The following is a 13288-nucleotide window of genomic DNA, read 5'->3' as shown; positions in this document are numbered from 1 at the left end:
CATGGTGGCACCAGTGCCAAGTTGGGCTGGTTTGATAGTACCAAGTGGCTCCTGCAATCTGCCATCAAAAAGTTGGCAGGCGAGTTTTGTTTTCCAGGGAAAAGCGCCATTGTTTGTGTTTGGGGGCCTGTGGTTGGGAGTGCCCGGCTGGCTCCTTAGAAACCACGATACGCAGCATGGTTACCAGACAAGAGGTGCCACCAGTGCCAAGTTGTGCTGGTTTGATACTACCAAGTGGTTCCTGCAATCTGCCATCCAGAAGCGGGGCAGCTTACTTTTGTTTGCCACGGAAACGGGCCGTTGTTTGTGTTTGGGGGCCTGTGGCTGGGAGTGGCCGGCTGGCTCCTTAGAATCCACGATACGCAGGATGGGTCCCAGACCAGAGGTGGCACCAGTGCCAAGTTGGGCTGGTTTGATAGTACCAAGTGGCTCCTGCAATCTGCCATCCAGAAGCGGGGCAGCTTACTTTTGTTTGCCAGGGAAACGGGCCGAGGTTTGTGACTGGGGACCTATGGCTGGGAGTGACCGGCTGGCTCCTGAAAAGCTACGATAGGCAGGATGGTGACCAGACCCAAAGTGGAACCAGTACCAAGTTGGGCTGGTTTGATAGTACCAAGTGGCTCCTGCAATCTGCCATCAAAAAGTTGGCAGGCGAGTTTTGTTTTCCAGGGAAAAGCGCCGTTGTTTGTATTTGGGGGCCTGTGGCTGGGAGTGGCCGCCTGTCCTCGTAGAATCTACGTTACGCAGCATGGTTCCCAGAGCCAAGGTGGCACCAGGGCCAAGTCGGGCAGGTTTGATAGTACCAAATGCATCCTGCAATCTGCCATCCAAAAGCGGGGCAGTTTACTTTTGTTTGCCAGGGAAACGGGCCGAGGTTTGTGTCTGGGGGCCTATGGCAGGGAGTGACCGTCTGGCTCCTGAAAAGCTACGATAGGCAGGATGTTTACCAGACCCATGGTGGCACCAGTGCCAAGTTGGGCTGATTTGATAGTACCAAGTGGCTCCTGCAATCTGCCATCCAGAATCGGGGCAGCTTACTTTTGTTTTCCAGGGAAACGGGCCGAGGTTTGTGTCTGGGGGTCTATGGCTGGGAGTGACCGGCTGGCTCCTGAAAAGCTACGATAGGCAGGATGGTGACCAGACCCATGGTGGCACCAGTGCCAAGTTGGGCAGGTTTGATAGTACCAAGTGGCTCCTGCAATCTGCCATCAAAAAGTTGTCAGGCGAGTTTTGTTTTCCAGGGAAAAGCGCCGTTGTTTTGTTTAGAGGCCTGTGGCTGGGAGTGGCCGGCTGCCTCCTTTGAACCCAGGATACGTAGGATGGTTCCCAGAGCCAAGGTGGCACCAGTGCAAAATTGGGCTGGTTTGATAGTACCAAGTGGTTCCTGCAATCTGCCATCCAGAAGCAGGTCAGCTTACTTTTGTTTGCCAGGGAAACGGGCCGAGCTTTGTGTCTGCGGGCCTATGGCTGGGAGTGACCGGCTAGGTCCTGAAAAGCTAAGATAGGCAGGATGGTGACCAGACCCATGGTGGCACCAGTGCCAAGTTGAGCTGGTTTGATAGTACCAAGTGGCTCCTGCAATCTGCCATCAAAAAGTTGGCAGGCGAGTTTTGTTTTCGAGGGAAAAGCGCCGTTGTTTGTGTTTGGGGGCCTTTGGGTGGGAGTGGCCGGCTGGCTCCGTAGAATCCCCGATACGCAGCATGGTTCCCAGACCAGAGGTGGCACCAGTGCCAAGTCGGGCTGGTTTTATAATACCAAGTGGTTCCTGCAATCTGCCATGCAGAAGCGGGGCAGCTTACTTTTGTTTGCCAGGGAAACGGGCCGAGGTTTTTGTCTGGGCGCCTATGGCTGGGAGTGACCGGCTAGGTCCTGAAAAGCTACGATAGGCAGGATGGTGACCAGACCCATGGTGGCACCAGTGCCAAGTTGGGCTGATTTGATAGTACCAAGTGGCTCCTGCAATCTGCCATCAAAAAGTTGGCAGGCGAGTTTTGTTTTCCAGGGAAAAGCGCCGTTGTTTGTGTTTGGGGGCCTGTGGCTGGGAGTGGCCGGGTGGCTCCTTAGAATCCACGATACGCAGCATGGTTCCCAGACCAGAGGTGGCACCAGTTCCAAGTCGAGCTACTTTGATGGTGAAAAGTTGTTCCTGCAATCTGCCATCAAGAAGCGGGGCAGCTTACTTTGGTTTGCCAGGGAAACGGGCCGAGCTTTGTGTCTGGGCGCCTATGGCTGGGAGTGAGCGGCTGGCTCCTGAAAAGCTACGATAGGCAGGATGGTTCCCAGACCTGAGGTGGCACCAGTGCCAAGTTGGGCTGATTTGATAGTACCAAGTGGCTCCTGCAATCTGCCATCAAATAGTTGGCCGGCGAATTATGTTTTCCAGGGAAAAGCGCCGTTGTTTCTGTTTGGGGGCCTGTGGCAGGGAGTGGCCGGCTGGCTCCTTATAATCCACGATACGCAGCATGGTTCCCAGACCCAAGGTGGCAACAGTGCCAAGTTGGGCTGGTTTGATAGTACCAAGTGGCTCCGGCAATCTGCCATCAAAAAGTTGGCAGACGAGTTTTGTTTTCCAGGGTAAAGCGCCGTTGTTTGCGTTTGGGGGCCTGTGGCTGGGAGTGGACGGATGGCTAATTAGAATCCACGATATGCAGGATGGTTCCCAGACCAGAGGTGGCACCAGTGCCAAGTTGGGCTGATTTGATAGTACCAAGTGGCTCCTGGAATCTGCCATCCAGAAGCGGGACAGCTTACTTTTGTTTGTCAGGGAAACGGGCCGAGCTTTGTGTCTGCGGGCCTATGGCTGGGAGTGACCAGCTGGCTCCTGAAAAGCTACGATAGGCAGGATGGTGACCAGACCCATGGTGGCACCAGTGTCAAGTTGGGCTGGTTTGATAGTACCAGGTGGCTCCTGCAATCTGCCATCAAAAAGTTGGCAGGCGAGTTTTGTTTTCCAGGGAAAAGCGCCGTTGTTTTTGTTTGGGGGCCTGTGGCTGGGAGTGGCCGGCTGGCTCCTTAGAATCCACGATACGCAGCATGGTTCCCAGAACAGAGGTGGCACCAGTGCCAAGTTGGGCTGGTTTGATAGTACCAAGTGCGTCCTGCAATCTGCCATCCAGAAGCAGGGCAGCTTACTTTTGTTTGCCAGGGAAACGGGCCGAGGTTTTTGTCTGGGGGCCTATGGCTGGGAGTGACCGGCTGGCTCCTGAAAAGCTACGATAGGCAGGATGGTGACCAGACCCATGGTGGCACCAGTGCCAAGTTGGGCTGGTTTGATAGTACCAAGTGGCTCCTGCAATCTGCCATCAAATATTTGGCAGGCGAGTTTGTTATCCAGGGAAATGCGCCGTTGTTTGTGTTTGGGGGCCTGTGGCTGGGAGTGGCCGGCTGGCTGCTTAGAATCCATGATACGCAGCATGGTTCCCAGACCTGAGGTGGCACCAGTGCCAAGTTGGGCTGGTTTGATGGTGAAAAGTGGCTCCTGAAATCTGCCATCCAGTAGCGGGATAACTTACTTTTGTTTGCCAGGGAAACGGGCCAAGGTTTTTGTCTGGGGGCCTATGGCTGGGAGTGACCGGCTGGCTCCTGAAATGCTACGATAGGCAGGATGGTGACCAGACCCATGGTGGCACCAGTGTCAAGTTGGGCTGGTTTGATAGTACCAAGTGGCTCCTGCAAACTGCCATCAAAATGTTGGCAGGCAAGTTTTGTTTTCCAGGGAAAAGCGCCGTTGTTTTTGTTTGGGGGCCTGTGGGTGGGAGTGGCCGGATGGCTAATTAGAATCCACGATACGCAGCATGGTTCCCAGACCTGAGGTGGCACCAGTGCCGAGTCGGGCTAGTTTGATGGTGCAAAGTGGCTCCTGCAATATGCCATCCAGAAGCGGGGCAGCTTGCTTTTGTTTGCCAGGGAAACGGGCCGAGCTTTGTGTCTGGGGGCCTATGGCTTGGAGTGACCGGCTGGCTCCTGAAAAGCTACGATAGGCAGGATGGTGACCAGACCCATGGTGGCACCAGTGCCAAGTTGGGCTGGTTTGATAGTACCAAGTGGCTCCTGCAATCTGCCATCAAAAAGTCGGCAGGCGAGTTTTGTTTTCCAGGGAAAAGCGACGTTGTTTGTGTTTGGGGGCCTTTGGGTGGGAGTGGCCGGCTGGCTCCTTAGAATCCCCGATACGCAGCATGGTTCCCAGACCAGAGGTGGCACCAGTGCCAAGTCGGGCTGGTTTTATAATACCAAGTGGTTCCTGCAATCAGCCATGCAGAAGCGGGGCAGCTTACTTTTGTTTGCCAGGGAAACGGGCCGAGGTTTTTGTCTGGGCGCCTACGGCTGGGAGTGACCGGCTGGCTCCTGAAAAGCTACGATAGGCAGGATGGTGACCAGACCCATGGTGGCACCAGTGCCAAGTTGGGCTGATTTGATAGTAGCAAGTGGCTCCTGCAATCTGCCATCAAAAAGTTGGCAGGCGAGTTTTGTTTTCCAGGGAAAAGCGCCGTTGTTTGTGTTTGGGGGCCTGTGGCTGGGAGTGGCCGGGTGGCTCCTTAGAATCCACGATACGCAGCATGGTTCCCAGACCAGAGGTGGCACCAGTTCCAAGTCGAGCTACTTTGATGGTGAAAAGTTGTTCCTGCAATCTGCCATCAAGAAGCGGGGCAGCTTACTTTGGTTTGCCAGGGAAACGGGCCGAGCTTTGTGTCTGGGCGCCTATGGCTGGGAGTGAGCGGCTGGCTCCTGAAAAGCTACGATAGGCAGGATGGTTCCCAGACCTGAGGTGGCACCAGTGCCAAGTTGGGCTGATTTGATAGTACCAAGTGGCTCCTGCAATCTGCCATCAAATAGTTGGCCGGCGAATTATGTTTTCCAGGGAAAAGCGCCGTTGTTTCTGTTTGGGGGCCTGTGGCAGGGAGTGGCCGGCTGGCTCCTTATAATCCACGATACGCAGCATGGTTCCCAGACCCAAGGTGGCAACAGTGCCAAGTTGGGCTGGTTTGATAGTACCAAGTGGCTCCGGCAATCTGCCATCAAAAAGTTGGCAGACGAGTTTTGTTTTCCAGGGTAAAGCGCCGTTGTTTGCGTTTGGGGGCCTGTGGCTGGGAGTGGACGGATGGCTAATTAGAATCCACGATATGCAGGATGGTTCCCAGACCAGAGGTGGCACCAGTGCCAAGTTGGGCTGGTTTGATGGTGAAAAGTGGCTCCTGCAATCTGCCATCCAGTAGCGGGATAACTTACTTTTGTTTGCCAGGGAAACGGGCCAAGGTTTTTGTCTGGGGGCCTATGGCTGGGAGTGACCGGCTGGCTCCTGAAATGCTACGATAGGCAGGATGGTGACCAGACCCATGGTGGCACCAGTGTCAAGTTGAGCTGGTTTGATAGTACCAAGTGGCTCCTGCAATCTGCCATCAAAATGTTGGCAGGCGAGTTTTGTTTTCCAGGGAAAAGCGCCGTTGTTTTTGTTTGGGGGCCTGTGGCTGGGAGTGGACGGATGGCTAATTAGAATCCACGATACGCAGGATGGTTCCCAGACCCAAGGTGGCACCAGTGCCAAGTTGTGCTGGTTTGATAGTACCAAGTGCGTCCTGCAATCTGCCATCCAGAAGCGGGGTAGCTTACTTTTGTTTGCCAGGGAAACGGGCCGAGGTTTGTGTCTGGGGTCCTATGGCTGGGATTGACCGGCTGGCTCCTGAAAAGCTACGATAGGCAGGATGGTGACCAGACCCATGGTGGCACCAGTGTCAAGTTGGGCTGGTTTGATAGTACCAAGTGGCTCCTGCAATCTGCCATCAAAATGTTGGCAGGCGAGTTTTGTTTTCCAGGGAAAAGCGCCGTTGTTTTTGTTTGGGGGCCTGTGGGTGGGAGTGGCCGGATGGCTAATAAGAATCCACGATACGCAGCATGGTTCCCAGACCTGAGGTGGCACCAGTGCCGAGTCGGGCTAGTTTGATGGTGCAAAGTGGCTCCTGCAATATGCCATCCAGAAGCGGGGCAGCTTGCTTTTGTTTGCCAGGGAAACGGGCCGAGCTTTGTGTCTGGGGGCCTATGGCTTGGAGTGACCGGCTGGCTCCTGAAAAGCTACGATAGGCAGGATGGTGACCAGACCCATGGTGGCACCAGTGCCAAGTTGGGCTGGTTTGATAGTACCAAGTGGCTCCTGCAATCTGCCATCAAAACGTCGGCAGGCGAGTTTTGTTTTCCAGGGAAAAGCGCCGTTGATTGTGTCTGGGGGCCTGTGGCTGGAGTGGCCGGCTGGCTCCTTAGAATCCACGATACGCAGGATGGTTCCCAGACCTGAGGTGGCACCAGTGCCAAGTCGGGCTAGTTTGATGGTGTAAAGTGGCTCCTGCAATCTGCCATCCAGAAGCGGGGTAGGTTACTTTTTTTTGCCAGGGAAACTGGCCGAGGATTTCTCTGGGGCCCTATGGCAGAGAGGGACCGGCTGGCTCCTGAAAAGCTATGATAGGCAGGATGGTGACCAGACCCATGGTGGCACCAGTGCCGAGTTGGGCTGATTTGATAGTACCAAGTGGCTCCTGCAATCTGCCATCAAAATGTTGGCAGGCGGGTTTTGTATTCCAGGGAAAAGCGCCGTTGTTTGTGTTTGGGGGCCTGTGGCTGGGAGTGACCGGCTGGCCCCTTAGAATCCACGATACGCAGGATGGTTCCCAGACCCAAGGTGGCACCAGTGCCAAGTTGGGCTGGTTTGATAGTACCAAGTGGCTCCTGCAATCTGCCATCCAGAAGCGGGACAGCTTACTTTTGTTTGCCAGGGAAACAGTTCGAGCTTTGTGTCTGGGGGCCTATGGCTGGGAGTGACCGGCTAGGACCTGAAAAGCTAAGATAGGCAGGATGGTGACCAGACCCATGGTGGCAGCAGTGCCAAGTTGGGCTGGTTTGATAGTACCAAGTGGCTCCTGCAATCTGCCATCAAAATTTGGCAGGCGAGTTTTGTTTTCCAGGGAAAAGCGCCGTTGTTTGTGTTTGGGGGCCTGTGGCTTGGAGTGGCCGGCTGGCTCCTTAGAATCCACGATACGCAGCATGGTTCCCAGACCAGAGGTGGCACAAGTGCCAAGTCTGGCTAGTTTGATGGTGCAAAGTGGCTCCTGCAATCTGCCATCCAGAAGCGGGGCAGCTTACTTTTCTTTGCCAGGGAAACGTGCCGAGGTTTTTGTCTGGGGGCCTATGGCTTGGAGTGACCGGCTGGCTCCTGAAAAGCTACGATAGGCAGGATGGTGAGCAGACCCATGGTGGCACCAGTGCCAAGTTGGGCTGGTTTGATAGTACCAATTGGCTCCTGCAATCTGCCATCAAAATGTTGGCAGGCGAGTTTTGTTTTCCAGGGAAAAGCGCCGTTGTTTGTGTTTGGGGGCCTGTGGCTGGGAGTGGCCGGCTGGCTGCTTAGAATCCACGATACGCAGGATGGTTCCCAGACCAGAGGTGGCACCAGTGCCAAGTCGGGCTGCTTTGATAATACCTAGTGGATCCTGCAATCTGCCATCCAGAAGCGGGACAGCTTACATTTGTTTGCCAGGGAAACAAGCCGAGCTTTGTGTCTGGGCGCCTATGGCTTGGAGTGACCGGCTAGGTCCTGAAAAGCTACGATAGGCAGGATGGTGACCAGACCCATGGTGGCACCAGTGCCAAGTTGGGCTGATTTGATAGTACCAAGTGGCTCCTGCAATCTGCCATCAAAAAGTTGGCAGGCGAGTTTTGTTTTCCAGGGAAAAGCGCCGTTGTTTCTGTTTGGGGGCCTGTGGCTGGGAGTGGCCGGCTGGCTCCTTAGAATCCACGATACGCGGCATGGTTCCCAGACCAGAGGTGGCACCAGTGCCAAGTTGGGCTGGTTTGATGGTGCAAAGTGGCTCCTGCAATCTGCCATCCAGAAGCGGGGCAGCTTACTTTTGTTTCCCAGGGAAACGGGCCGAGGTTTTTCTCTGGGGGCCTATGGCTGGGAGTGACCGGCTGGCGCCTGAACAGCTACGATAGGCAGGATGGTGACCAGACCCATGATGGCACCAGTGCCAAGTTGGGCTGATTTGATAGTAGCAAGTGGCTCCTGCAATCTCCCATCAAAATGTTGGCAGGCGAGTTTTGTTTTCCAGGGAAAAGCGCCGTTGTTTGTGTTTGGGGGCCTGTGGCTGGGAGTGGCCGGCTGGCTCCTTAGAATCCACGATACGCAGCATGGTTCCCAGACCAGAGGTGGCACCAGTGCCAAGTCGGGCTGGTTTGATAGCACCAAGTGGCTCCGGCAATCTGCCATCCAGAAGCGGGGCAGCTTACTTTTGTTTGCCAGGGAAACGGGCCGAGCTTTGTGTCTGGGCGCCTATTGCTGGGAGTGACCTGCTAGGTCCTGAAAAGCTACGATAGGCAGGATGGTGACCAGACCCATGGTGGCACCAGTGCCATGTTGGCCTGGTTTGATAGTACCAAGTGGCTCCTGCAATCCGCCATCAAAAAGTGGGAGGGCGAGTTTTGTTTTCCAGGGAAAAGCGCCGTTGATTGTGTTTGGGTGCCTGTGGCAGGGAGTGGCCGGCTGGCTGCTTAGAATCCACGATACGCAGGATGGTTCCCAGACCCAAGGTGGCACCAGTGCCAAGTTGGGCTGGTTTGATAGTACCACGTGGTTCCTGCAATCTGCCATCCAGAAGCGGGGCAGCTTACTTTTGTTTGCCAGGGAAACGGGCCGAGTATTGTGTCTGGGGGCCTATGGCTGCGAGTGACCGGCTGGCTCCTGAAAACTACGATAGGCAGAATGGTGACCAGACCCATGGTGGCACCAGTGCCAAGTTGGGCTGATTTGATAGTACCAAGTGGCTCCTGCAATCTGCCATCAAAAAGTTGGCAGGCGAGTTTTGTTTTCCAGGGAAAAGCGCCGTTGTTTGTGTCTGGGGGCCTGTGGCTGGAGTGGCCGGCTGGCTCCTTACAATGAACGATACGCAGGATGGTTCCCAGACCTGAGGTGGCACCAGTGCCAAGTCGGGCTAGTTTGATGGTGCAAAGTGGCTCCTGCAATCTGCCATCCAGAAGCGGGGTAGCTTACTTTTGTTTGCCAGGGAAACGGGCCGAGCTTTGTGTCTGGGCGCCTATGGCTTGGAGTGACCGGCTAGGTCCTGAAAAGCTACGATAGGCAGGATGGTGACCAGACCCATGGTGGCACCAGTGCCAAGTTGGGCTGGTTTGATAGTACCAAGTGGCTCCTGCAATCTGCCATCAAAAAGTTGGCAGGCGAGTTTTGTTTTCCAGGGAAAAGCGCCGTTGTTTGTGTTTGGGGGCCTGTGGCTGGGAGTGGCCGGCTGGCTCCTTAGAATCCACGATACGCGGCATGGTTCCCAGACCAGAGGTGGCACCAGTGCCAAGTCGGGCTGGTTTGATGGTGAAAAGTGGCTCCTGCAATCTGCCATCCAGAAGCGGGATAACTTACTTTTGTTTGCCAGGGAAACGGGCCGAGGTTTTTGTCTGGGGGCCTATGGCTGGGAGTGTTTGGCTGGCTCCTGAAAAGCTACGATAGGCAGGATGGTGACCAGACCCATGGTGGCACCAGTGCCAAGTTGGGCTGGTTTGATAGTACCAAGTGGCTCCTGCAATCTGCCATCAAAAAGTTGGCAGGCGAGTTTTGTTTTCCAGGGAAAAACGCTGTTGTTTGTGTTTGGGGGCCTGTGGGTGAGAGTGGCCGGCTGTCTCCTTAGAATCCACGATACGCAGGATGGTTCCCAGACCAGAGGTGGCACCAGTGCCAAGTCGGGCTGGTTTGATGGTGCAAAGTGGCTCCTGCAATCTGCCATCCAGAAGCGGGGTAGCTTACTTTTGTTTCCCAGGGAAACGGGCCCAGGTATTTGTCTGGGGGCCTATGGCTGGGAGTGACTGGCTGGCTACTGAAAAGCTACGATAGGCAGGATGGTTACCAGACTCATGGTGGCACCAGTGCCAAGTCGGGCTGGTTTGATTATACTAAATAGCTCCTGCAATCTGCCATCCAGACGCGGGGCAGCGGATTTTTGTTTGCTGGAGAAAAGTTCCGTGGTTTTTTTTTGGGGGTATATGGCTGGACGTGGCCGGCTGGCTCCTTAAAAAGCTCGATACGCAGGATTGTTCCCTGACCCAAGGTGGCATCAGTGCCAAGTCGGGCTGTTTTCGTAGTACCAAGTGCGTCCTGCAATTTGCCATCCAGAAGAGGGGCAGTTGAGTTCTGTTTGCCAGAGAAAAGGGCCGTGGTATGTGTTTGGGGGCATATGGTTGAGAGTGGCCGGCTGGCCCCTGAAAATCCACGATAGGCAGGATGGTTCCCAGAGCCAAGGTGGCACCAGTGCCATGTTGGCCTGGTTTGATAGTACCATGTGGCTCCTGCAATCTGCCATCCAGAAGCGGGGCTGCTTACTTTTGTTTGCCAGGGAAACGGGCCGAGATATTTGTCTGGGGGCCTATGGCTGGGAGTGACCGGCTGGCTCCTGAAAAGCTACGATAGGCAGGATGGTGACCAGACCCATGGTGGCACCTCTGCCAAGTTGGGCTGGTTTGATAGTACCAAGTGGCTCCTGCAATCTGCCATCAAAAAGTTGGCAGGAGAGTTTTGTTTTCCAGGGAAAAGCGCCGTTGTTTTTGTTTAGAGGCCTGTGGCTGGGAGTGGCCGGCTGCCTCCTTTGAACCCAGGATACGTAGGATGGTTCCCAGAGCCAAGGTGGCACCAGTGCCAAGTTGGGCTGGTTTGATAGTACCAAGTGGCTCCTGCAATCTGCCATCCAGAAGCGGGGCAGCTTACTTTTGTTTCCCAGGGAAACGGGCCGAGGTATTTGTCTGGGGGCCTATGGCTGGGAGTGACCGGCTGGCTACTGAAAAGCTATGATAGGCAGGATGGTTACCAGACTCATGGTAGCACCAGTGCCAAGTCGGGCTGGTTTATAATACTAAATAGCTCCTGAAATCTGCCATTCAGACGCGGGGCAGCGGATTTTTGTTTGCTGGAGAAAAGTTCCGTGGTTGTTTTTTGGGGGTATATGGCTGGGCGGGGCCGGCTGGCTCCTTAAAAAGATCGATACGCAGGATTGTTCCCTGACCCAAGGTGGCATCAGTGCCAAGTCGGGCTGTTTTCGTAGTACCAAGTGGGTCCTGCAATTTGCCATCCAGAAGAGGGGCAGTTGAGTTTTGTTTGCCAGAGAAAAGGGCCGTGGTATGTGTTTGGGGGCATATGGCTGAGAGTGGCCGGCTGGCCCCTGAAAATCCAAGATAGGCAGGATGGTTCCCAGAGCCAAGGTGGCACCAGTGCCATGTTGGCCTGGTTTGATAGTACCAAGTGGCTCCTGCAATCTGCCATCCAGAAGCGGGGCAGCTTACTTTTGTTTGCCAGGGAAACGGGCCGAGGTATTTGTCTGGGGGCCTATGGCTGGGAGTGACCGGCTGGTTCCTGAAAAGCTACGATAGGCAGGATGGTGACCAGACCCATGGTGGCACCAGTGCCAAGTTGGGCTGGTTTGATAGTACCAAGTGGCTCCTGCAATCTGCCCTCAAAAAGTTGGCAGGCGAGTTTTGTTTTCCAGGGAAAAGCGCCGTTGCTTTTGTTTAGAGGCCTGTGGCAGGGAGTGGCCGCCTGTCCTCGTAGAATCTACGTTACGCAGCATGGTTCCCAGAGCCAAGGTGGCACCAGGGCCAAGTCGGGCTGGTTTGATAGTACCAAGTGCATCCTGCAATCAGCCATCCAAAAGCGGGGCAGCTTACTTTTGTTTGCCAGGGAAACGGGCCGAGGTTTGTGTCTGGGGGCCTATGGCAGGGAGTGACCGGCTGGCTCCTGAAAAGCTACGATAGGCAGGATGTTTACCAGACCCATGGTGGCACCAGTGCCAAGTTGGGCTGATTTGATAACAGCAAGTGGCTCCTGCAATCTGCCATCCAGAATCGGGGCAGCTTACTTTTGTTTTCCAGGGAAACGGGCCGAGGTTTGTGTCTGGGGGCCTATGGCTGGTAGTGACCGGCTGGCTCCTGAAAAGCTACGATAGGCAGGATGGTGACCAGACCCATGGTGGCACCAGTGCCAAGTTGGGCTGGTTTGATAGTACCAAGTGGCTCCTGCAATCTGCCATCAAAATATTGGCAGGCGAGTTTTGTTTTCCAGGGAAAAGCGCCGTTGTTTGTGTTTGGGGGCCTGTGGCTCAGAGTGGCCGGGTGGCTGCTTAGAATCCACGATACGCAGGATGGTTCCCAGACCCAAGGTGGCACCAGTGCCAAGTCGGGCTGGTTTGACACTACCAAGTGGCTCCTGAACTCTGCCATCCAGAATCGGGGCAGCTTAATTTTGTTTGCCAGGGAAACGGTCCAAGGTTTGTGTCTGGGGGCCTATGGGTGGGAGTGACCGGCTGGCTCCTGAAAAGCTACAATAGGCAGGATGGTTCCCAGATCCAAGATGGCACCAGTGCCAAGTCGGGGTGGTTTGATGGTGCAAAGTGGCTCCTGCAATCTGCCATCCTGACGCGGGGCAGCGGATTTTTGTTTCCAAGAGAAATGGTCCGTGGTTTGTTTTTGGGGCTATATGGCTGGGCGTGGCCTGCTGGCTCCTTAAAAAGCTACGATAGGCAGGATGGTTCCCTGACCCAAGGTGGCACCAGTGCCAAGTCGGGCGGTTTTCGTAGTACAAAGTGCGTCCTAAAATTTGCCATCCAGAAGAGGGTCAGTTGAGTTTTGTTTACCAGAGAAAAGGGCCGTGGTTTGTTTTTGGGGGCATATGGCTGATAGTGGCCGTCTGGCCCCTGAAAATCCACGATAGGCAGGATGGTTCCCAGACCAGAGGTGGCACCAGTGCCAAGTCGGGCTGGTTTGATAGTACTAAATAGCACCTGCAATCTGCCATGCAGAAGCGGGGCAGCTTACTTTTGTTTGCCAGGGAAACGGGCCGAGGTTTGTGTCTGGGGGCCTATGGCTGGGAGTGACCGCCTGGCTCCTGAAAAGCTACGATAGGCAGGATGGTGACCAGACCCATGGTGGCACCAGTGCCAAGTTGGGCTGGTTTGATAGTACCAAGTGGCTCCTGCAATCTGCCATCAAAAAGTTGGCAGGAGAGTTTTGTTTTCCAGGGAAAAGCGCCGTTGTTTGTGTTTGGGGGTCTGTGGGTGGGAGTGGCCGGCTGGCTCCTTAGAACACACGATACGCAGGATGGTTCCCAGACCCAAGGTGGCACCAGTGCCACGTCGGGCTGGTTTGATGGTGAAAAGTGGCTCCTGCAATCTGCCATCCTGAAGCGGGGTAGCTTACATTTGTGTACCAGGGAAACGGGCCGAGGTTTATGACTGGGGGCCTAGGGCTAGGAGTGACC

This window comes from Melospiza melodia, chromosome 5 (assembly GCF_035770615.1).
Source record: "Melospiza melodia melodia isolate bMelMel2 chromosome 5, bMelMel2.pri, whole genome shotgun sequence".
Taxonomy (NCBI): Eukaryota; Metazoa; Chordata; class Aves; order Passeriformes; family Passerellidae; genus Melospiza; species Melospiza melodia.
Note: the sequence above shows the minus strand (reverse complement) of the source record.